Source organism: Mus caroli, unplaced genomic scaffold (assembly GCF_978045245.1).
Source record: "Mus caroli unplaced genomic scaffold, Mus_caroli_1 scaffold_19, whole genome shotgun sequence".
In the NCBI taxonomy this organism is placed as follows: Eukaryota; Metazoa; Chordata; class Mammalia; order Rodentia; family Muridae; genus Mus; species Mus caroli.
The window spans coordinates 20,989,385-21,013,024 of record NW_028227274.1 but is presented as its reverse complement, the minus strand read 5'-3'; positions in this window follow the sequence as shown (position 1 = coordinate 21,013,024).

The window sequence follows — 23,640 nt, the reverse complement described above, 5'->3', positions numbered from 1 at the left end:
AACCCAGTATTAGGATGAGGTGTTTAATTTTGATTGGGCATGTTAATTAGAGCAGCCACAAGGGAACTTTTTTAAAAATTAATTATTTTGTTTGTTTACATCCCAAATGTTGCCTCTCCTCCTTGTCCCCCTCAAAGAGTTCTTCTGTCCCCTCCCCTTCACCTCTGAGAGGGCAGTCCCCTCCATGTTGCCCCCCGCCCCCCCCCCTCAGAGTCTCAAGTTTCTACAGGACTAGGTGCATCTTCTCCCACTGAGGCCAGGCAAGGGAACCTCTGCTACAAATGTGCTGGGGGGGGGGTTGTGGTAGGGGGTGCAACTCATGTATGCTCTTTGGTTGGTGGCTCCAGTCTCTGGGAGTTCCCAGGAGTCCAGGTTAGTTGACACTGTTGGTCTTCCTACAGGTTTCCATCCCCTTCAGTTCCTTCAATTCTTCCCCTAACTCTTCATAGAGATCCCCTACCTCTGCCCAATGCTTGACTGTGAATTTCTGATCTGTCTCAGTTAGATACTGATAAAGCCTCTCAGAGGACAGTCATGCTAGGCTCCTGCTATGCATGTCCTTTTGGGACTGGGTTATCTCACTCAGGATGATATTTCCTAGTCCCATTCATTTGCCTGCAAAATTCATGATGTCCTTGCTTTTAATAGCAGAATAGTATTCCATTGTGTAGTGGAAGTGATGAGGCAGGCTGACTCCATGACAGGCTTCACATTGGCAGGTCAGGAGATTAGACCTAAAGCCCCAGGCTTCCTGCTGCTAGTCAGAAACTGCCCAGCCATCAGAAACTGCCCCACCATCTGGACTGAAGCAAGGACAATGGGTCAGCAGTTTCCAGCCAGCCCCGACACCCCAGAGAAAGACAAAGCCCACCTATCCTGGGATTCCCTTAATGGGCTCCTTTCCTATTTTAAAAATAAGCCATCAACTTAAATTTGTGCTGCTCATCTACTACATTAGCATTTCTTAAAGAAAAGCCTTTTAACTTGGAGACTCTTTCACCTAGCTCTTTATCTGAGTAATGCTGCACAATCATGCACTTATGCTCATAAACACATGCACATGCAGACACATGCACATGCATACATATGTGCAAACTCATGTAACACACACAGACACATCCACACACATAGTTTCTATACATATGCACACATATGCATAGACACACATGCATTTACACATGTACACACACATGCATGTATATGTATATATGTATATGTATATGTATGTGTATATATATATATATATATATATATATATATATATATATATATATATATATACATATATATATATGTTTTTAGTGGTGCTGGGATAAAACCCAGGGCCTTGCACATGCTAGGCAAGTTCTCAGCCTCAGATCTACATTCAATGATCCAATAAAACAATGTTTTCACTGGAAAGTGATTGGTTTACAGGATAATCTGATGATAGACACATTTAGTCGTTCTTTAATACTTTGTTCTTGCTTGCCAGATACCAGTGGTGGGCCCTCCAGTTACTAATGCCTCTCAAGACTATGAAAATGGTGAAGTCACTTTCGTAAAGAAGTTGAGACCCATTATCCAAGATCCTTGTTTCTATTCCTCAGAAGATGGCCTGTTTGCATGGCCAGCTCTCCCCCACCCGGCTGCTGTGCCTCGGTAGCTTGCCTTGCTGAGATCATTGGCAGACTTCTTGGAAGTGATGAAAGGTCTTTTTATAAAGCCAGACCATGTTTAGTAACAGCTGGCTATTTTTGCTTTGGAGTAGCTATCAGGCAAAGTATAACAGGACAACACAATGTCATCTTTTCATGTTCTGTGTATTTCAGTGCAACTGTCATGTGGAATGTGTTGTCTTCTCAGCTGAGGACAGAAAGACTTAAATATTGTATCATGACCTGATACCTATATACTCATGGCTATTAATGTCAACTGAATAAACAACTGCAGTTTATAAACATAAGACATAGATCAGACATCCTCGTGTGTAAAAAATTATATTAATTAAAAGTTGGAAGCACACATCATGCACCTCCTGACTTTAGATGATTTCTCCCTTGTCTCTGGTCTGCTTCCTTTTTCATGTAGCCCCGTGATAAATGTTTAAGAGTTTAAGAGTATGTGCTCTCTGCCCTCGGATGAAGATGCCTGCCAAGAGTAAAAGCATTCCATACTTCCTATAAATCCTATTAGCCAGGTCTAGAGGAGAAAAACATGAATCATTTATTGGTGAGAAGATTGGATTAATTCTCTGTCAGTTTAAATCATAAAGATTGCTCAGAGCACAGCGGGGTGGCAGGCTGTTAGTTGCTAACAGTGGAAGAATGGGAATGTGGGTTGACTCAACGATTCTATTCACTTCTTTGTCAGCAAGCCTTGATATTCTGTCTCATACACGTCATTCTGTTGGTGGGGCTTTTTTTGAGTTATTGGGGTTTATTCAATATCTCTACCTCTTTATTGAATCCAAATGTCATGCCCCACACAGCTTCATTCCTTCATTCAGCCATCCGTTTCTGCTTTCCGTGACTCCACCCCATTTATCCCGTTCCTCTCGAATTTCATTCAGGCATTTATTTATTACTCTTTGAATTCCTTGGGTGCTATTCTGGTTTGAACATTCTACAAGGTATAAAGGTACAGAAAGATCACATGGATCTTTCTAGGATAATGTTCATATAAACACCAGTAACCCCAACATATTAAGTTTGAATTTATGGAAACTTAGAACTATTTTAAAAGCCAAAAACAGTAAGACAATTGAAGCTTTGGCAAATGTGAGACTCAAAAAGATTGCAATGAACACTAAATATAGAAAAGCTATATGTATGGGGTTAAATGGGAAAAAAGTAAAATTGGATTGTATATTTGGTGAGAAGAGTCTTGAAATCCATAATGGTTATGTTAAACATAGAAAACCCAAAGTAATTCATCACAGATGTTTGTCTACATGAAAGGATCTAGGAAGTCTTTCATGAAGCAAGGAGTTATACACGGTGGAATTGTGAGCATCATTTCCATTTAACACTTGCTTTAGTTAGCTGGAGAGGTGGCTCAGCATGTTAAGGGCACTGGCTGCTCTTGTGGAGGACTTGAGCTTGGTTGCCAGCACCCACATGGTGGCTCGCAAACATCCTTAACTCCAGGTCCAGAGGATCTGACCTCTATTTCTGGATTCTGTGTGTACCTTATGCCCACATGGTGCCCAGACATGCATGCAAGTTAAACACCCGTGCACATAAAATAAAACAAATAAAATGTGAAAAATGTTTCAGGTATCATTTCATATTTAGCAAAATGTTCTATGTAGTTTTTGACACATGTGGGAATGAGATACAAACCAACATAATAGCAAGGCTAGGGAAATTGAAACATAATTGTCAAGTTCTTATAAATGAGGGTGTATAATAACACTTGAAGCTAGAGTGGTGGTGTACACATGTAACCCCAGCACCTGGGAGGCTGAGGCTGGAGGATCACAAGTCCCAGGACAGCCTAGGCTACATAATAAAACCCCATCTTGAGTGGTAGTAATAAAAATGCTTTATATTTTAAAGATTTATAATATAAATTCTTTTTCTATGTCACCAAGAAGTTTATTTCAATTCTTTGTGAGCATATTACATTAAATGACACAACAATTAAGACAGGAACCTTTTTATATTTAAATTCCAACATAAAGTATAATAGTTTACATGTCCAAATTCTTAACTTCTCTGGTGAAAGTTAATGACTCTTATGATAAGGTTTATTTTGCCATATATTCTAACATTAATTCTATCTTTTCTGAAAAAATTAAAACTTTAAGAAGCAAATAAAGAAGTTTAAAAGACAAAATTAATAGAAAATTTATTGGTTACAAACATTAAAGTTAATTTCAATGTCTGATACTAATAGAATATTCTTATATACTTTAAGCATAGTTTAGTGAATAAAGAAATATAAAAACACTGAAGCATATATTGTTCATTTAACTATAAAGCTATGAGAAGTTATTCAAATATAAAATAGTCGGAGGGGAAACTAGGAAAGGGGATAACATTTGAAATGTAAAAAAAGAAAATATCTAATTAAAAAATGTGAGCAAAAAAATGTTGCAAAGTCACAAGCACAGCGCAGTGTGTGTGTGTGTGTGTGTGTGTGTGTGTGGGGTGTATGTAGTTCTAAAAAGAAAGTCTCTGTTCTATATTCTGTATTATTTCTTGTTGGTATTTCCTGCAGGTGACATATTGACATATAGACTATTTTATAATATAAATTCTTTTTTTTTTTTATTTGAGACAGGGTTTCTCTGTGTAGCCCTGGCTGTCCTGGAACTCACTCTGTAGACCAGGTTGGCCTTGAACTCAGAAATCCGCCTGCCTCTGCCTCCCAAGTGCTGGGATTAAAGGCATGTGCTACCACTGCCCGGCTAATATAAATTCTAAACCAATGAACAAAAATTTTAGCTGATAGAACAAAACAGAAATAAAGAAAAGAAAAGAAAAGAAAAGAAAAGAAAGAAAGTAACCCCTCCTCTTTTGGAAAGGGGGCGCACAATTCTGTGGCCCACTTCCTCACAGTCTGATGCACTTGGGCTAACACTTCTTCCATGGACCATAGCTGGTGTTTTAGATTATAGAGGTTTTGGATGTATTTTGTCACGAATATATAATTAAGTCATTTATTTTATTTAGAATTATACATTTTTGTATATTATTACTTTGGAAAGGGCAGCTTTATATCAGCACATTTGCAAATGCAAAAATATTTGAATTCAGGAGAAAAAAAATAAAATTAGAAAGAACAAATTACACAGGGAGGGCCCTATCCAGAGAAGCCATAGGTGGCAACAGGAATAAGATGGAATGGAAGAGGGATTTTGAAAATAGGAAGTCACAGTATAGAGCACACATGAATTGATCTGGAACTATTTCCAGTATGTGAATCACAATAATTTTATGTGATGATACACTATCATGAAAATATTTCTAATATTCAAAGAAAATGGAGCTTCTGCTGAATTTCGCAGCCAGGGTTCATAAGACATCTCAAGGCCATTTAAGACTTCAGGCTGATCTCCCAGTGTACATTGCTTTTTTAACCTGCTTTTATGAGAACAATGTAACAATCAGCCATCTAGGCGTTGGACTTGCCTTGAAGCTAACTGTTACAACCTAAGCTAAGGCATAGCTGTAATCTTAAATTAGGTACTCTCCTGTGCCAAGAGTAATACGTGTGTGTTCATCTGAGTGATGAAATAATCATTTTCTGGAAACAAAATCAGCTAAAAGTGACTTATAGAATGCATATCCACCGTGAACACAGGAAACAACATGTAGGTATTTCTCGATAAACTATGCTACTGGCAATACTGTTGTTATCTGGGTTAATTACAGTCTGTGAATTGATCTCTCATAAAACTCAGTTAAAGATTTCTGTAGGGACTAGAGAAATGGCTCAGTGCTTAAGAGCACTGGGTGCTCTTCTAGCGGTCCTGAGTTCAATTCCTAGCAACTACATGGTGGCTCACAGCCATCTGTAATGGGATCCGATACCCTCTTCTGCTGTGTCTGAAGACAGCTACAGTGTCCTCACATACATATCATAAAATAAATCTTAAAAATAGTAAAAAAAGGATTTCTGCAAAGTATCCCTCATCCCTTCCCCATGTGATGCTTTCTGTGCTGTTCAATAAAAGACACTCAGACATAGACAGATACACTCAGACAAACACAGGATAGCATTCAAGCAGGCATGATTCAGACTCATACAAGGGACAGAGGGAGAACAGTAGATGACACAGGGGGAGCAAGTGGAGAAGTCACATCTGGGCTGAACAAGTGACACCAAGGGGAAACACGTGGGGGAGTTTTCTTAATGCCACACTGACACATTATTGGTGACTCTGAGTATGGATTTGAGTCTCTCTCTCTCTCTCTCTCTCTCTCTCTCTCTCTCTCTCTCTCTCTCCCTATTCTGGTTTGTGGAATGTGCCAGGAAAATAAAATAAAATAAAATGAAAATGAAAATGGATAAGACCCTTCTAAGCATTTATTTCCGGTTGAAGAGACTGAATATTTAGAGTTGATTATTGAACACTATTGAGTCAGGTCAGAGCCCTGGTGTCCCAACCTCCCCAGAAATGAGTGGATACAACCTGACTATCCAAAAACTGCACAGCAAATTTGGCCAGTAAAGCTAAGCATGATCTACCATAGCTGTTTGGGTAGGCGATACGTGGGAATGATGGAACTCTTCTCCTTGGTCTCTTCATGGCTATGCTATTCTTTGGCATGTGAGACAGAAAACATAATTGATCTTTATGGTGACACTGAAGAGTCTGAAGATGTGTTAAGGTCAAAAGAGGAAGTAAATGAAGTCTTTGTTCAGCAAGTTAAACTTGCCCTCCATAGCCAACTCACAAAGTTCATAGAAATTCTAGGTTTAGCGTATTTACAGGCCTGTGAATCCTCCTCTAGGCATCTTGGACCCTGTCAGCCACCTGATTAGGCTCTAAAGACCGAACACTGCCTTATAAATATTATTAAGCTCTAAAGACCAAGATGCATAACTGAGTGGGTAAAAACTCTTGCTGCATAGGCATTAGGACACAAGTTCAAATCCCTAGAGCCTATGTAAAAAATTGAGAACAATCACCTGTGTAGAACCTTTGCCCTGGTTGGGTGGTTGGGAGGGAGGCAGGCATAGAATAGTTGGGGCTTGCTGGCTGTAAGCCTCAGTCAGGTTCAATGAGAGACCCTGACTTAGGGCAGTAAGGCAGAAAATGATAGAGGGCTCTCAACATCCTCATCTTGTTTCCATGCATGTTCAGGTGCATGCACCTTCACACATGTTTATACTCCACACACACGTGTATACAGCACACACACACACAAGCACACAAATGAATATTTTGTGTTAAATTTTATTAGGAAGCAAAAGCACAGGACACAATTTTAAACATGAACTGCATAACTCATGACAAAAAGCATTCAGAAAAATGACTGTTAAGCACATAAGTTTCCATATATATATTTCTTTCTGAACTAGATTTTTCTAGATATCATTAGTCTGTGATGCAAATGAACTTACATGGTGAATAGTTCAATACCCATGGTTGGCATGACTTTCATCTGCTTACACAAGACTGCTGGCTCCAGTGCCAACCTAACAACTTTCCCAATACACAGAATTCTTGAGCTTCATTGACCTAGGTAGAAACTCCAAGTATCCAAGATGCAGATGAACTTTTTTTATTATTGTAAACATGTGTTTCAGCTAGTCATCAACATCTGTAATAAAAAGATTTATTTTTGCTTTATATATATGCGAGTGCCTAAGTGTATATATGTATACATATGCATGCAGAGGGGCCTGCAGAGTAGAGGGCACTGGATCCCCTGGAACTGGGCTTAGAGGCAGTTGTGAATTGGCATGTGGGTACTAGGAACTGAACCTGGGTCCTCTGCAAAGCAGCAAGTGCTCTTAACCACTGAGCCATTTCTCTATTCTTATAATTTTTTAATACTGATAAAATGATGTGTGCTTTTAAAACTTTATTCTTAATCCTCAAATGAATAATTTTTTGTGTGTTTTCACCATCTTTGTGGACATGGGTAGAGTGATAGAAAATCTGTTACCTGGCATGATGTCCCAAGATGAACAACCAAAGCAAAACTGTCTTCTTTCTTTAGCAGCAATATTATAGGTAAGTGTCTGTCCTAGTTTCATGTCCATTGTTATGATAAAATACCATGACAAAAATGTACTTATAGGATTTATTTTGACTTAGAATTACAGGTTACAGCCCATGGTTGTGAGAAAGTCAAGGCAGAAACTTCAGCCAACTAGTCCCATCATAAAGAGCAGAGATAGATGAACTCATGCATGTGTATTTGCTTTTGCTTAGCTTGGTTCTCTTCTGTTATAAAGTATAAAGCATCCTAACAGGGAATGGTGTTGCCCATAGTGGGCTGTTTCCTCTCATAAATTAACGCAATTAAGACAACTCCCACAGACATAGCCACAGTCCAATCCCATGTATACAATCCTTCATTAAAAGTCTCTTTCCCAGAGAATTCTAGTTTATGTCAAGTTGACAAATTAGTCATTATAGTGATAGTGTCCTTTTTAGAAGACCCAACCAAGAGTACTGCAAGAGAACTCAAGACTCAAGAAAGCATTACTGTGTCTTATGCAGAAAGCATATATCTTAGACAGGCTTAGTTCAGGTTTGAGTCACTGATACTGGCCTTGAGCTTCTTGCAAATAACTTAGCAAAATACATTAAAGGAGGTGTTAAAACAGATGCACACGGATCTGGGCAGTGTATTGATCAGTTCATGGAAATGTGATTGGGAGCTTCCAGAATCTGAGTCCTGCATTTTCACAAAGAGAAATGGATGTTGGTTATGTTAGTGTTCTATCATGAATTCATAATTCAGAGGGAAATAAAGTCCTAATGAAAAGATAATGAAGAACTCATATAAGCCATGAAGAGTAACACCAGTCATATTAACTGATGGAGAGGGGCTGGGAAATAAAAAAAGCAGTCCAAAGTAGAGGAGATGGGATGTATATGGTCCGAATGTGAAATTCACCTGATAGGCTTGGATACATGGCCTCTGGCTGATGACATTATTTGGACGATTGTAAGAGTTTAGGACATGGAGCCTTGCTGGAGGAAGTGGATCACTGGAGTGGACTTTGAGGTTTTATAGGTTGACCCCAGGTCCTGGCTTCCCTTTGCTTTCTGTCCTACCAGGATGTGATGAGGTGAGAAGCCCAATCTGCATGCTTGTTCCTGTATGGAGCCCCCTTGCCAATATGCCTCTTCCCTTCCAGGAAGCCCTAGAAGTGTAAGCCAAAGCATCCTTTTCTCCATTAAGTTGCTTCTTGTTGGATATTTGGTTACTTGCATAACACAAACAACCAATGCAGACACATTTTTACCTCAGATTGTGGAGAAAGAGATAAAGGAGTAATATGGTAAGAAAAACTGAAGGCAGAGGGGAGTGGCAAAGCTGAGTAAAGCCAAGTTCGAGGAACTGAGGTCATCTCCTAAGGGCGATGAGATGGCTAGAAGCTGAAGTCACAAAGCAGCTTAGCCACCCAGAAAAACTTGGGTTGAAAACAAAACGGTGGAAGAGTCAGAAACACAAGCTTCTCTTTGGGCTGTGCTTCTTCATGCTAATGCAGTAAAGCCAAGTTTATCAGCACGATTTGTGGGAACCTTTGTGGAATGTGTCAGAGGTCAGAAATGACTTTTCCCCCTAGCCGTTTAGCCTGCTTCTAAATTGTATGGGTACTGACAGAACTATACTTTTCAGGTCAAAGGTATATGTTCTTGATACTAACGTAAGTTATGTGTTTTCAGGTACCAGTCCACATGTTGTTATAGAAATTTATTGATTTTTGGTATCTCCCATTGGACAGTAATTGACAATTATATTTGACTACCTAGTAGAGACTAGAATCAAGAATACAGGGTAAATGAGATACAACCTCAGCCATCAAGAGCCTTCCATTCTGCTGAAGTATACTACTAAGGAGACAGTTGTGTTTCAGAGTGGAGTTTGTTGCTTTGGGATGGATACGGTACACAGAGCAGTTAAATGGCCCACACTCAGGCTAGAGGTTCAGTGATACGAGTTCTACACTAAGATACTGTGGCTAGAAATAGCTGGTTGGGAAGGAGGAGTGTTCTGGCTGAAACAATGATCCAAAGACACAAACCATGTAGAACTGTTCAAATCAATGTCAAAATACCTACTTTATCCTAAGTTATATTGCTTTTTAAATTTGGTTTATTGAATTTTCAATTTTCAACATTTGGCTCTTTTCAGATATTCTATCTCTGTCTTCTGGTTTCACATCTGTGTGGATTTCCTTATTTCCGTCATCTTATTGTTTTTGTCTTCTTGGAGTTGTTTGAACATACTTCAGAACATTCTTTTGAGTTCTTTGTCTGGTCCTTTTTCCAGGTCATTTTCATTAGGAGCCATTATTATAGGATTAGTAATTTGTGGAGGACATATGTTGTCCTGGTTTTTCCTGTTGTTTCTGTTTCTATGCTGAGCTGTCCTTTGTTAATTGAGCTTGCTTCCTTCTTCCTCCCACTCCCAACCCTCTTTTCTTTCTTTCAATGGAAGTGTTAACCATGTTCAGGAAAGAACAAAGTCTTAGTAAAATAGAGATGTGCATTTTCTTTTGTGAGATACATAGAGGCAAAACCACAATTCTAACCTCAAAGGTGATAAATAGTTTATTCTGGAGTCAAATATATGTGGCTCTGGTCTGGGAATTTCTGTTAACCCCCCCCCCCCCGTTGTTGTTGTTGTTATTGTTTTATAGTAATATAACTAAGAAAGTCATAAATCAAGTCACTGGTGAATCTCTGACACTGTCTGATGACATTCTTAGCTTCTGTGTGGGTAAGCAAAATGCTCTGTTTGGACATTCCAGATGATTCACCTGGTGGCCACAGTGTTATCAGAGCAGGTATAGAGGAGGGCAAAAAATGGCTATTAGAGCTAAAGGTGACACAAGATAATTTGGCCCTGGACTTGCAACATTCCAAGTTCTCTACAATCATACAAGTTAAATACCTCTCAAAATCTGAGTTTGATGTTACAACTACCTTCTGGGAACTGCTTTTAGAGACTGACGTAGGAAGTTTGGGGCAGCGTAGCCTGGGTCCCTGGCTGGTTACAGGGGAGCGTGAGGGGTAGGCTGCCAGGAACACAATTCTTGGGAACTGCATAGGTGGGCTGGCTGATGTGCCTGGGATGTGGTTCCAGGGTAGTGTAGGAGTGCCTAAGCAGGGGACCTCTGCGGGTGTGCTGCTGAAGCAGACTTCTTAGGGTCTGTAAGTGCTTGGTGTGTGTGTGTGTGTGTGTGTGGGGGGGGGTCAGGGCAACCGCACCTGATAAATGGTTTCAGGATTTATAGGAGTTTGAACAAGAGATGAAGGATAGAGGCACTGAGAGCCAGCGACTGGAAAGTGGTTCCTGGGTGTGTAGGTGGGCCTAAGCAAGAAAACCCACGATCCCCTGCTTGCTGCAGGGCTTTTCTTGTGCTGCATTTTTAAGAGTAGTGTTTGATAGTAGTGCTTTATGCTCAGCACATGTAAACCTTATGTCAAAATTAACACGTGTCATTAAATTATTAATATCTTAAGAATTACATTGTTGGGCTGGTGAGATGGTTCAGTGGGTAAGAGCACCGACTGCTCTTCCAAAGGTACTGAGTTCAAATCCCAGCAACCACATGGTGGCTCACAACCATCCGTAATGAGATCTGATACCCTCTTCTGGTGCGTTTGAAGACAGCTACAGTGAACTTACACTAATAAATAAATCTTAAAAAAAAAAAAAGAATTACGTTGTTATTCTTTTAAACTATGATGCATTCTCTCATTTTGTTATTTTAACTTATAAGTGTATGTATCCATTCTCTGTGTGTGCACTCTGCTTGTGCATTTTATGTGCATGTTGTTCAGTGTGCTACTCTGTCACTCCACCTCATTCCTTCGAAACAGGATTTCTCATCAAATCTAGAATTAATCTGTTAGCCAGCCAGGCCCAGCAGCAGCTTGCCTTTGTCCTGAATAGCACTGGGGTTCCAGGAGCACATGTGGTTACATGACTATGCATGGCTTTTATGTGTGTGCTGGAGATTTGAACCCAGGTCCTCCTCTCTGTGCAGAAAGTGCTCATACCCACTGAATTATCTCCCTACCCCTATACAGAAAGGAAATGAGCATTTATTACGAATGCTTTTTCATTATCATTCATTCATCTATTACCAAACTATTTTAGACCCCCTCACAAAGATGGTTTGAGAATCTGTCTGCCATATGGAAAGAATTTGAGGTGAATCCCTCACTTGGCCTCCTTACCAACCAGCTTTTCTAAAGTGGTCTTTAGTATCCTTGAGCACTCTTTATAAGCCAATATTTCTCTCCCTAGGAGGATTGTGACAAACCATCAACTGACAAGTCTCAATGTTAAGGAACCCGACACAGTTTGGTGTTACAGGAACAGATAATTTTTGAGGAGTTGTGTGTTTCTATAAATACTCTCACATGAATGCTCTTTTTGGAAACGTATATTTCAACTCAAGTAAATTTTACATTGGTCTTTTGACTGTGGTGTGGGAGGTATAAGTACTTTCAGATGTGTTAGGATTTTTTTTTTCTTTTTCTCTGGCTTGTGTTAAAACACTGCCTATAGAACATGCCTTTGCTGCTTGACTCTTCTGTCTAAGGCAGCTTACAATTGCCTAAATGTCTTAAAATTTTCCCACACCTGGTCTCATTGCTTAAAAGCAATTTGGGGGTCTCGAAAGAAATGCCTTTGAGCTCTGAGGATGTATGTTGCAAAACAAAATAGTCATTTTCTAAGATTTTTAATTAATAATTCTAATATTTGCAATATTTTCTAATATTCTAATTCTATAGTCATACCTACAGAGTGGAAATATGTTGCTGGGAAAACAGTATATAAAATATATGGCCTAACTATGATTTCATTGGAACTGTTGAAGACTCATGTGTGACAAGAACTGTCTTTGAAAGTTTGTTCCTCTATTGGCTAAAGGAGCACTGTGTGCATGTGTTAAAGACATGTGTGGGTGCTGGATATCCTTAGAAATACATTTATGTCAGAATGCTCCTTGCTGTTGTTGCGTTCCAAGCCTAAACTGATATCTCATATTGTTATAAATGGGCATTTGGGACAATATTTCTTAAATTCATTTGATTAATAATTTGAACTGAATCCCCATCCATTGTCTTTTTTCATTTGCTATTTGGTGTGAATTGTTGATTGAAAACACTGGGCTGCATAGTTTTAAGAGATGAATGGGATGTAAGATCAGTGAAAGAAATCACTTGAAGTAGGTCTTAGGAGCAGGAAAGAAGACAAACTCTATTAATTTGGCATTATAGATGTGAATTAAGTGTCTGGGCTGCAGAAGGAGACCCTGTCTTTAAAAGAAACAAATGGAAACAAACAAACAAACAAACTTAATAACAACAAAGACATAGAAACGCAGTAAAGAAAGTATTTTAAATGGAAAAATGTATTTTTTTCTAAAGAATCTCTGCTTCTTTTAATATGGATCAAACATTTCCAGAAGTAGAAATTAACAAAACAGGATAATATATGGTAAAAACTGGAGGAAAGTCGGAAAACACATTTGCCTTAGCTTGAAAGTGCTAGAAAGCAGGTGTCAGTAATCAATAAGACTTCCCTGGAATGATTCCTAACTTTTATATTCACATACATGATAGGCTTGCATTGAAAAATTCAAGTTGGAAAATTTCTCAGTAATTTTCATGCATTGTAGTGGATGTATGGAACTGTGGCCTACATTCAGGACAAGCTGTGTTTCTATAAAGGGTTCTCATAGCCAAAGCTAGTTCATTCAGATTGTATTGGGACATGTTTGAAGTCATTTTCTATCATAAAAAATGTAAACAGTTAAAAAAAATATCCCAGCCGAGCATGGTGGCACACGCCTTTAATCCCAGCACTCCGGAGGCAGAGGCAGGCGGATTTCTGAGTTCGAGGCCAGTCTGGTCTACAAAGTGAGTTCTAGGACAGCCAGGGCTACACAGAGAAACCCTGTCTCAAAAAATAAAACAAAAACAACCAAAAAAAAAAAAATCCCTGGTACTTTACTGCCTGCAGCACTGCACCAAGTCATACCTAATTACTAAGTATAGATCTATTCTGGGAATGCACTTACTGACTGCTGGCCTAGAGGACCCTGGCTGTGCTAAACACCCAAGTATAACGAGTTATCAGGAATCTGCTGTTAGCGATAAAAAGTGGCATCCCAGGACCTTCCTTAATTGCAACATGCAGACTTTATTGGATTGAGCTGTTCACTCAGCAGCGCAATTGATTATGTTTCTGAGATAAGTGTTCTTGATGGAAATTTGAAATCAATACATCCTTTTGCATTAGGACTTTAAATCATTTCGTTCTTTCTTTTTTTTTTTTTAGTGGAGGTGCTGGTGACTCATCTGGGACTATAATTTGGTAAATAATGGATTAGAATAATGACTATATTTCAAACAGGGTTTTCTGGGAGCTTGGGGTGAGTACCGTTTCTAGAGCTCTAGAACTAGGACCTGTACATCACTGAATGGACATGCTAGCAACAGTACAGGGATTGTTTTCTTGGTCAGTAAAGGCCATGCTTTGATGGTATAAAGCTGTGGTTAGGATGACAGAAGTGACATCTGCAGAGGGGAACAGGGATGCAGAAAGCAGCAGCTTTTGTTTGTCTCCAGTGAAGAAATGAGAAATTAACAATAAAGAAAATGACAGAGGTTGGAGAGATGGCACAGTGGTTAAAATTACTGCCTATACCTTCAGAGGACCTGGGTTTGATTCTCTGAATGAACCCACACAGTGGATCTCAGCCAGCTATAATTCTATTTGCAGGGTACCTGATGTCTTCTTCTGAACTTAACAGGCTCCACAAACATACATGCATGCATACACACACACACACACACACACACACACACACACACACACACACACATGCATGCTGGGAAGATTCTCATACATATAAATAAATCTAAAAAAACAAAACAAAACAAAAACACAAACCCCAAACCCAGAAGGCCATGGGAGTTGGGCATGGTGGCTCATACCTCTAATGAGATTTAAGCTGAAAGGCTGTGAGCTTGAGGCCACCTGGGCTACACAATATGTCACAGGGCAATCTAGGTATGACAAGATCCTAATTTCTGAAAATCCCCAAACCAAAGCAAAACCTAACTCAAAGGAAAAACATTAAAAGTCCCACACAAAACACTAAAGATGTTCTCAATATAATTCATTTTAATGAAGTTTAAATTTTTTCAGAAGGGGAAAGTGCAAAAGGAAGAATTAATTGAGGAAGGGATTAAGAAGAGTAAAGAGAACTGAGGATGACTAACTCACAGGCCATGAAAACTTATGGAAGCTTACTACTCTAGAAGTTTCCCAAAACATGTAAAAGGAATTTAAATGGAATTGCCATAGAAGAGGGGAGAGTATACCTGTCTCAGTTATGGCTTTTATTGCTATGAACAGACACTATGACTACTGCAATTCTTATAAAGATAAACATTTAACTGGGGCTGGCTTACATTTCATAGGTTTAGTCCTTTATCATCATGGCAGGAAGCCTGGCATACATACTGACATGGTGCTGGGGATGGAGCTGAGAGTTCTACATTTGATCTGCAGGCAGCAGGAAGAGAACTGAGACTCATCTCCTCCAAGAAAGCTGTACCTTCTCCAGCAAGGCCACACCTCCTCCTAATAGTGCCACTCCCTATCGACCTATGGAGGCCATTTTTATTCAGACTACCACAGTGCCCCAACTAGACATTTATTACCATCAAGTAAGAATCTTAGTATGAGGAATAGATTGTATCTTGTTGAATTGTTGGCCAAATGATTTCCCTGGACTCTCCCAAATATCACAGGCCATTGCAAATGCCATAGGTTATCCTCTACAACCTGATGGTGAGGCCCACTTGCAGTTGGTGCCCAATAGAAGTTTCACTGATTACTGACTAGTGTTCACAGTAATGGAAGGTACTCTGCGTGCTACTGGAAGAGAAATTAATCACCACTCTCACTCTGCGGGGCATGCTGAGACCTGTAACAGTGATGAGCCTGCAAGATATGCTGGGACAATAAGGGCACAAATGTTATGAACACGAGCAACTACTCCATGAGATGGAATCCATGCTGGCTACTGAATGAAACCAGGAACCTAACTGTCTTAGTTAGGGTTTTACTGCTGTGAACAGACACCATGACCAAGGTAAGTCTTATAAGAAACAACATTTAATTGGGGCTGGCTTACAGGTTCAGAGGTTCAGTCCATTATCAGCAAGGTGGGAGCATGGCAGTATCCAGGCAGGCATGGCGCAGGAGGAGCCGAGAGTTCTATGTCTTCATCCAAAGGCTGCTAGTGGAAGACTGACTTCCAGGCAACTAGGGTGAGGATCTTATACCCACACCCACAGTGACACACCCATTCCAACCAGGTCACACCTATTGCAACAAGGCCACACCTTCAGATGGTGCCACTCCCTGGTCCAAGGATATACAAACCATCACACTAACACTAGATAGGCCAATGTCCCTAAGGGCAAACCTACTAAATGAATATATCCTGCTAACTGAAGAAGTTAAGCTGGACAACAATCCCAGCACAGAAAACAGAAAGTGGACAGAGTCCCATTCCTAATCGATCTATTTGCAATTAATAAGTGCTGGAAGGGGAAAAAAATGAGTTTTCCTCAATGGAGTGACACCAGGTTTATTAACCCCATGTTCAGGAACAATTTACCAATACAAAATGTACTCCATTTTTGTGTCCTTGTTGTTGCTATTATGGTTTGTTGTTGTTGTTTGGTTGCTTGTTTTATTTTGTTGTGGCTTTTGAGAAACAGAGAAAGAGCATGAAGTCAGATGGGTAGGGATGTAGGGAGAATCTTGGAGGATTTGAAGAAGGGCAAAAAATATGATTAAAATATATTGTCTGAAAAATTTAAAAATAAAAATTTAATTAAAAAGAAATAAATTACATTGAGAATTTAAGAAACCATAGCACTAAATATACTATTTAATAAGAGAAACAGATAATGAAAGAGAAGATTTCCTTTGATATTTAAAGCATAAATGATTTGAACTCAGTGATAATTTCCCAACATTTACAAAAAGGGCCACTGAGATCCATGTAAAGACTTCCTGCTACTAAGGACATCCAAGGAACAATTAGAACATTCTTTATTGTATTATGAGCTGGAAGAGTATTATGCCTTTGGGACCATAAAATCTAAAGGGAAAATAAACACACATTTTTATGGGTAGTGATATTAGTGGTAACAGGCATTTACTGCATTTCAGTGCTGTTCCAGGTACATTTTACCCAAACAATCGTTCCTGGATCCTTTAAGGGTATCCTTTACCTCTGTTTGACAGCTGAAGAAACTACGGTGCAGAGAGCAAATTGCCCATGTCATAATGTCACATAGTTAATATGTGACCATAAAACCCAGTCTGTGGGAGCTGCCAAGATGACTCAATGGGCAGGCATGCTTGTTTTGACAACATAGGACTTGAATTTAGGCACCAGTAGAACACTGGTCACGGCCATGCATTCCTGTAACCCCGACCCTGGGAGGGGAGGGGAAAGGAGGATTCCTCTTTTTCTTTTTTTCCCCAATAAAAATTAATTTATCTATTCATTTTATATTCTGATTGCTGCTCCCAGTCACCCCTTACACAGTTCCTCCTCATCCCTTTCCACTTCTCCTCTGAAAGGGTGCACCCCCCCTACCCCCCACCACCCCCCACCCTCTCCCACACACACTATCCCCTGACCCTGGTACATCAAGTCTTACTCTCCCAGTGAGTCAGGAAAGGCAGCCCAGTTAGGGAAGTGGATTCCACAGACAAACAACAGATTTTGGGATAGCTCCCAGGTCAGTTGTTGGCTGACCCACATGAAGACTGAGCCACACATTGGCTCCATATGTTTGGGGAGGCCTTGGTCCAGGCTGGGTATACTTTTTAGTTGGTGGTTCAGTTTCTGAAAGGTCCCAGTGGTTCAGGTTAGTTGACTCTGCTGGTCTTCCTGTGTAGTTCCTAGCCTCTTCCAGGCTGAAAGGAGGGTTCTTTAGGTCTACTGGCTGCTAGCTCAGTCTTACCAAAATAAATAAATAAATAAATAGATAGATAGATAAGTAAATAAATGAAATACAAAATAAAATAAATAATAAATAAAAAATAAAAAGATAAGTGACCTCCTGGTTTAATGATGTACCTACCCTGTCTCAACAGAATAAGGCAGCCAGTGATAGAGCAGGGCAGCTGCTGTCTTCTGGTTTCTGCATGTATGCTATCACTTAAATGTGTACAACACACACACACACACACACACACAGTGACATACACACACAGTGACACATAGACACAAACCAGACATAGACACATAGACACACACAGAGACATACATATACAGATATACACATACAGACACACACAAACACAGGCATGCACACAGACACACATATACATACATACATACATACACACATAGACACATACATAGAAACACATACGTACACACATAGACACATTCATAGAAACATACACATACACACAGACATACACACATAGACACATTCATAGAAACATACACATACACACACATGCAAACACACACACCAGTATCAAATTTATATATTGTACTTTCTTCATGCTGGGAAAGGGATCTGTCCTTCTTCCCAACAGCATCTCTCTGTTTTTCTGTTTCTCTCTCTTTTGCTGTTTCTTCCCTTTTCCCCAGATTTATCAGGCTATAACTGGCAGGTGGAAATCACACATTTCATTTAAGGTGTATGAGTTGATGTGCTCCTATGTCTGATCATTGTGAAACAATCACCACAATTAAGCTAGTTAGCATACCATCACTCATCCAGTGGTGTGTCCCTGTGAACACTCTAGATCTACCTCACAGCAAGTTCCTATCATGTGATTTGTTCTTATTGAATTTCCTGCCACTGTGTGTTATATACACTGTGTGTATAAACAAGACACAGAACTTGTTCATTGGACACAACCAGAACTTTACCCCCTTGACTGGCATCTCACTCCCCTAACCTGACACCTTCGTTCTGCCATGTGCTTCTGTGAGTTCCACTATTTCATACTTTATGTATAACGAGACTTTTGTCTTTCTTTTTCTGGTTTACTTAATTTTGCATGATGGCCTTTAGATTGACCATGGTGTTACAAATGACAATGATTTTCTTCTTTCTAAAGGTCGAGTAATGTTTACCTCCCCTCTCACCCTGTGGGGTGTGTGTGTGTGTGAGAGAGAGAGAGACAGAGAGAGAGACAGAGAGAGAGAGAGAATGTGCCCCACCCAAACAATTTTTTCTTCTTGGTCCACTGTGACCATGGGTAATTATCTTTTTCTGAGAATTTCTTGTAACTCACAAGTCAGGTTTGGTGTGTGACCCACAGTGTAGCAATGAGACCTGCACAGACTGTTGTGTTTCTCTGCTAGTCAAAGGGGCAAAGGGAGCTGCCTTGTTTGGATATTCATGTATCAATTTGTTTTCTTGATTCTTACTTTGAGAAATTTTTGAAGAAGCCACATATTCTGACGTGAATACTAAATAAAATAATTAAAAAGAAAAAAGAGGTAGAGCTGATACAGAATCTGACTTTCTGCTTAGTTTAATGACTTTTTGGAGCCTTTTAAAAGGTTCGTTTTATTTTATTCACCTTTTATCATAGATTATTGTGCTTCTTTGTGTCTCTCTGTCTCTGCCTCTCAGTGTCTCTATTTTTGTCTCTCTCTTTCTCTCCTATGTTTTTATTTGAGAAGGCTTTCTCCATGTAGTTGTGGCTTTCCTGAAACTCACTCTGTACATCAGTTAACGTGAACTCACAGAGATCCACCTGCCTCTGCCTCCCAAGTCCTGAGGTTAAAGGAATGAGCCACTAGGTTGCTGTACTTTTCCAAAAGCTCTTTGCTACAAACAGCAGATTAGATTTTCTAAGACTGAATCTGTTGGATCAGAGAACAGAATCAGAGGAAAGAAATTGTATAGTTTAGTTTTGTGGTATTAGCAATAAGGTGTTATTTAGTTATTGAGTTTTGATATTTGTCCATCTCTAAAGCAGCTTTATTAGAGTATTATGTAAGTGCATTTACAGTAATAGTTTATGAGATTTAGAGTGGGTGTTCTTATTAATTCTCACGTCATAGAGCAGTGCTCTGTGGCCAGCCTCACATGAAGGAAGGCCTCTGAGGAGGAAGAGGGGACTCCTAAGGAACACTTTCAGAAAATCCTGGTCATTTGTCAGATCTGGGCAATTTCAGTGCAGGGCACAGCTGCCATTATGGCTGTGGTGGACCTGCAGGTGAGTTCAATTGAAGAATGATTTAATCCCTGAATGCAAATGAGGGCATAGCCACTCCAAAGTATGTTTGAGGGGAAGGTTTTTATTGTAGATATGTGGGGGAGAACAGCCAGAGCAGGGAGAGACAATGGTAGACAAGACATGGCCAGCAGACTGGAGAGGACTGGAGAGACTGAGGGGAGATGGAGACAGGGAGAGTGAGAGAGGAAGAGAGGAGAGAGGGAAAAGTGGATCAAGAGAGAGCCAAGGGAACCAAGAGAGAACATGACCAAAATGGTCGGGTTACATTGGAAAGAGAAGCCAGGGATGTGGGAGTGGGGGAGGAAAGTGAAGGCTCAGACTGGAGAGATTTAAGGTAGGGGGCAGGAACAGTGAGAGAGCTGAGGGGAGCCACAGGCACTGAGTGGGCCTAGAGGTCAAGCAGACACTTTGGTCTGCTAATAGGTACCACAGTTAGCTTTTCTTCCTGAGTTTCTTTGGGACCTGACACTTTGTATGTACGATGGTTAATCTGCCTGCTAGAAATTGAAGTAAGATCCTCTGGGAGAGTACCATGCTCTCAGCTGCTGTTATCTCTCTAGCCCCTGAGGATGAGTTCTTACCTGGTTCTGTGACTGAGGACTTTCTCTTCTACCTCTTTTCTCCCCCCCCCCACTTCCCTTCTCTTCCCTCTCCTTCCTTTTTATTTATTTACCATCTTTTCTTGTCTCACTCAAAACCCTCGGCCTTTTGGCTCTAATACTTCCTGGAGGGTGGGTGGTCAAGGCAATGGGATTATATAGAGAGTGTCCTCAAGAAGTTGGTTGAGCATAAGAGGTTGGATATTAGCTTCTCTCTCTTTCCCACTCCCTCTCTCCCTCCTTCTCTTTCTTCCCACCCTTCCTTCCCTTCCCTACCCCAACTCCACTTTCTGGAATTTCGTTAGCTGGAACTCCTTCTGACTCATTTCATAAATATTTACAGTGCTTTAATCCACTTATCTGGAAGATTTTCTTTCCCAAATGCCAACCTGGCCCTGGGACTCTCACAGTAAATGCTAAAAGACAGAACTGCAGCTTTAGATGGCTTCGCCTCTGTTTAGTACTGGTTGGCTTCTTAGCTGCCCCAATCAGTAGTATAATTGGAGGCATAATTTGCACTGTTAAGTGTTTAAGGCATGCAAGATATTGGGAATGATCAGAAAAGGAAAAAGGTAATAAATCAGTCCGTAACAAGCTTGCAACCTAGTAAAAGGATTATTGGGCCAGAAACTGGGGCATCTCATGATTCTGCTTCTCTTATAGCCTGACAGGCAGAGGGTGGAGCACCACGAAGGTCCAGGAGATGTAGCAGTGAGCAGCAGTGTATCTGGAATCTTCCAGGTGTTAGGAAAGTGCTTAAATTGCGTCCTCACAAATGCAGTCTGGGGGTTGGTAAGGGTTTTATGGAGTAATAAAATCATCTGATTTCATACTTTACATTTTCAAATGCTTTACATTACTTTTTATTTGGGAATAGTTTCAGCTTTATAGAAATGTTGCAAGAACAATAGCACACAAGATGCTCATGTCTATGTTACATAAATTGCCTGTAGTCTGTTGCTACCTGCTTCTTCCACCTGTATCTTTTTTATCCTGTTTCTGTTTCCCCTTCCACACACAGATAAATAATATTTTGAGTCATTTTAGAGTGAGTTTTGGCTATCATAGTGTTATACCCCTAAAAACTTTCTTGTTTGGTTTTTGAGACAGGATCTTGTAGCTCAAGCTGGCTTGGGTCTTACTATGTAACCCATTGGCATGAGAGTCTTCATAAGAACATTCCTGTACAGAAGCTGAGTGTAGCAGCACATGACTGTAATCCAGTCTTGGAGAGCAGAGGCAGGACTCTCTGGGCTAGTAAGACCTCATCTAAAAAGGTATTCTTACAAATCCCATTTCAGTTAATATTAACACAATCATGGGAGAGTCGATCATCTGTTACTTCAGTTTTGTTAGTTGACTCAAAATGTCCTCTAGAGAGTCTCCTTTTGTATAGGCAAGTGTGAGATTGTATGTAGCACTGAACTGTCATCTCTCCAGCTTTCTTTACTCTGTTTCATTTGAACAACCCTTTTTTTGTATACTGTGATGCGGTGTTGGTGTTTGTGAAGAATACATCACTGTGCGTTTTGTAAAAGCTGAATGAGCCTCGTTTTGGGGCCATCTGGAGATTCTCCAGGGTCAGAATGTGATGCATGTGTCAGGGTGGAAGATTAAAGAGAGTTGATGTCACTTCCTTGCTGGCACGTTGTGTCATCCAGCTGCTTTAGGATAATGCTACTCTTGTTGATCTGGTCACAGTATGATTCAATCTCTCCTTCCCCTTCCCTTTCTCTTCTTCCTCTCTGTTCTCTTCCTTTCCCTCTTCCTATCATCTCCATTCTCCTGTTCTTCTCTTCTTTTTCATTTATCTTGAAACTAACAAATTTCCCAAATGAGAAGTCACCTCAAGTCGTGAAAATGTCCTGTTTTTTCCAGAAATCTTCATGGTTTTACTTGAAGCAATGCTGATTTACTGGGAAAAAGTCTTTATCATGACTGTGGCAAGATGGTGATGAGCACCCGTGAGCCCGCTGAACATCAGCAGCCAGCTTCAGCTCAAATGGAAGTCCTCCCCTGTCCGACGCCTCCTCTTCATTACTGACATGGAGACAAGCTATCTGATTTTTCCCAGTATTACAGTTGGTGACCATATCTAATTCTTTTGGTACATTTCACTTCTGAGCATAACAACATATTCTTCTGTGTCTCTGAGTCAGCCCTGGAATGAGCTATTTGTCCAAGGTTGACTGGTACCTGCATGAATGGTGTTAGAGACCTATGTCTCCTTGTTAAAAGTGTACGCATCACGAGTTTCCTGGTTCTGGAGAAAGAACTAGGCAACCTAAATACATATGTAAAAATAGATTCAGATGTGCACAATACACCCATAAATATCATCCCCTAATATCTTTGCTTGTGTATATATTAGCATCTATGTTTTCCAGTTATGTTTTAGATCATATATTTCATGCTGCTAATTATGACTACCCACTACAGGCATGTTCCTCCTCAGCCCCTTGACACTTTGAACATGGCTCCCAGAATCTCTTTCTGCTCATGTGCACAAGCCTGCAATACATCTAAAGTATCTTTGAAACTGCTTCTCTCTATTCTAAACACATCCAATGTACTAGACTCTACACATATCTGAAGATATCTAACAGACACTGCGTTACAAGTGATATGGACTGATTTCTTACCCTCTCTCCTCACATGTGGCACAATCTTCTTTGGAACAGCACAGGGCCTCCTTTGTTTGCCTTTAGTTTCAGGATTCTCTTTTCCCTGTCCTTTTGGACTTAACTTGATTTTTATATATGTAAGCATTAACATCTCTCTAAAACAAACATAGCATGAAAGGGTTGGGAAATGGCTCAGTGCCAGAAGCTCTTGCTGTGTAAGCGTAAGGAGTTCAAATCCTCAGTACCCAGGTGGAAAGTGGGCATGGCCACTCACACCTGTAGCCCTAGTACTGTGAGTATGAGACAGATGATCACAGGGGTTTGCTGGCCCCCAAATTCCCTGGGAGAACTTACCTCAAATTAAGCAAAGAGTGGCAGAGCAGGATGCCCAGTATTCTCCTCTGACTCCTGCATGTGTGTAACACACACATTTGCACAGACACCTTCCTATACACTACATCCATGCCCATTCCA